Genomic DNA, 2,755 nt, shown 5'->3' with positions numbered 1-2,755 from the left:
ACCAAATAGATGGAAGAGTGTGCACTGAGATATCCACTGAAACTACTGGTGGAGCATACAGAATGGAGTCTTCTCATCTGGTCACTCCTGTGTAAACTGGTACTGTCCTGCATCCTGCCCCTTTCACCATTTGATGCTGCAACTTGGACCAGAAAAGTCCATGGCCCTGCCAAGGTTCTGCTACTTCAGGGTAAGGAAGTCTCTCCTAAGATTTTCTGCATACCAGCTAACCCCGCACAGTCCAAAAATCTATATTTGCGCAGACAAATTATTCCTGTAGCTTCAATTTTATACAGAACGAAAAGCAGTAACCCATTTTCCCGTGATTTTCAGGAAGTTACTTAGGAAAAACCAGATGGGAAAAATTTCAGGTGCAGAGAAAGGATACACCCTGCATTCAGGCCTGCAATGATGAAAAATTCTTGTTACCCCCACTCAGTTACTTCTGCTAGTGGGAAGGCTTCATGTTCTTGAAGAAAATCATAGCTTAAGTGAAAGCAGGGTAGCACAAAGGACACTTCACAGTTCTGTGAGAGCAAACAGCAAAGTCCTTTCAGTAATAGAGGAAGATGCAAGAAACTTAACCCATCACAGCTGATATACACAAGCTACAAACACAGGGCTAAGCTCATAATTTCCAAAGAGGAAATTCATTAATTGTGTGAAGCTGAGAAGAAGCCAGACACATGGCAATACTTGCAAGACTGAGGGTTTTCGGCATCTTATATTAGGAAAGCAAGAGTTGTTGTTATGTCTATTTAGAGAAACAGAACTTTTTTGTAAAAACGGGTCTGAGGGAGCAAAAGTCTGAAGTGGAGCATCTGAGGGAGCTGGGCTTGTTCAGTCTGGAGAAAAGGAGGCTCAGGGGCGACCTTATCACTCTCTACAATTCCCTGAAAGGAGGTTATGTCTGGGTGGAGGTTGGTCTCTTCTCCCACCTAATAAGCAAAATAAGTGGAAAGAGGTTCAAGTTGCACCAGGAAAGATTTAGACTGGATGTTAGGAATTTTTTTTTCACTAAAAATGTGGTCAAGCATTGGAACAGGCTGCCCGGGGAAGTGGTTAAATCACCATCCCTGTAGGTATTTGAAAGATGTGTTGATGTGGCACTTGGGGACCTGGTTTAGCGGTGGATTGGCAGTGTTGGATTAATGGTTGGACTCGATGCTTTAAAGACCTTTTCCAACCTAAATGATTCCATGATTCTATGAAACTCTTGTCCAGATCTAATGGTGAGTTATGACCCTAACGGCAAGGTTTAGAGAAGTTGGTAAAGCTGAGCAGAAGCTGCCTGTTACACTTTTGTGGTGTGTAATAAACACACAAATTCTTATCATAATAGGACTGTAAGGTCTAGCAAACTTTTATTCAGAAATGGTATTGGTTTAGACAGACTTCTTGAGAAGGAGGATGGACTAGGTGACTGTAGCGGGTTCGGTTTGTAACCGGGCAGAAACACCAATTTAGTGTAGTGGTTTGGTCCAAAATACTCATTACTATTTACCTTCTGTAAGATAAGAATTAGGAGAAAAACAAAGTAGGCACTAAACTTGAAAGAATAAAAAGAAGTTTATTAAGACCTAAAAGAGGGAAAAAGAAAAAAATAAAATCATACCACACCTTCAGAACTCTTCTCCTCCCCCCACCTTTCTCCCTTCTCCCACTGACAATGTAAAAAGACAACCCTTGAGATGTTCAGTCTGTTTACCACTGCCATAATAGCCTTGTTCAGTTCATTTAGGAAGAGGAGTCTCTCTTGCTCATGCTATGGAGAAACTATCACAACGAGACAGCCGCCCAGGTCGGTTCTCTGCTTGCATCATGTGAAAGTCCCTTCCCACGACTTGCAGCTTTTCCCACAACTGCTTTTGAAGGTCCAATCTTGAGCTACTGGAGTACCATTTTAAGGTTGAGCCGTTCAGAAACAAAAGTTCTCTTCACCCATCTCTGGAAGCATTTCATCTCTAAGAATAGAGGCCCTTCTCCTTCCCTGGGAGCAAAGGGTCCTCCTCATCTTCATCTCTAGGACTATCTCTGGGAGCACCTCTAGGAACTGAGGTCTTCTCCTTTCCATTTGAAGCAAAAGTCCTCATCGCTTCCATCTCTCCCTGTTCAAACTTCTCATGAAATTACAGCTGCTTCAGCATCTGCCTATCTCAGCGCAGGTGCTTTTGCTCACAAGTATGAGTTGAACGCTCCACCCCCCATGCCTTCATGAAATTACAACAGGTACTCTGATACATCATAGCTTTACAACAGAATTTCAGCTTTAAGCATCTCCTCTCTCTTCCCTCAGGTTTTCAGCTCTTCACAGCACTAAAAGGGTTAACCTCACCCAGGCCTTGCAGCTGGAATGTCGCTTATCGCTGTTGCTCACATGATCTTTGCTGGGCAGTGGTGGGCAGCTTTCAGCTGAATCTTGGCCACACTGGAGAGGGGGAGCCGAGCTGCTCCGGCTGCCCACAGAGCAGGGCTGGGGGCGGGGGGGTGGGGGGGGGGAGGGGGGTCCGCAGGTGGAACAGGGCCCATCGACTCCAGGATGGCCGTGGCCCAGCCCGGCCTGGCCCGAGCAGGGCCTGGGTCGGGCCCGCTGGCCCCCGCACGGGGCCCACAGTCACCTGTCCCAGTGCCGGAAATGAGACAGAGCCTCTGCCTCGGGGTTTGTCTATTCTTAAATGTGGACCACAGAGGCAGTCACAATTTTAAGTGGCTTAAAGAATTGTCCATATTCAAACTGGCCAGCTGATAGGTTCTG

This window comes from Corvus hawaiiensis, chromosome 5 (genome assembly GCF_020740725.1).
Source record: "Corvus hawaiiensis isolate bCorHaw1 chromosome 5, bCorHaw1.pri.cur, whole genome shotgun sequence".
In the NCBI taxonomy this organism is placed as follows: Eukaryota; Metazoa; Chordata; class Aves; order Passeriformes; family Corvidae; genus Corvus; species Corvus hawaiiensis.
The sequence above is the reverse complement of the archived record's forward strand: the minus strand, read 5'-3'. Positions refer to the sequence as shown.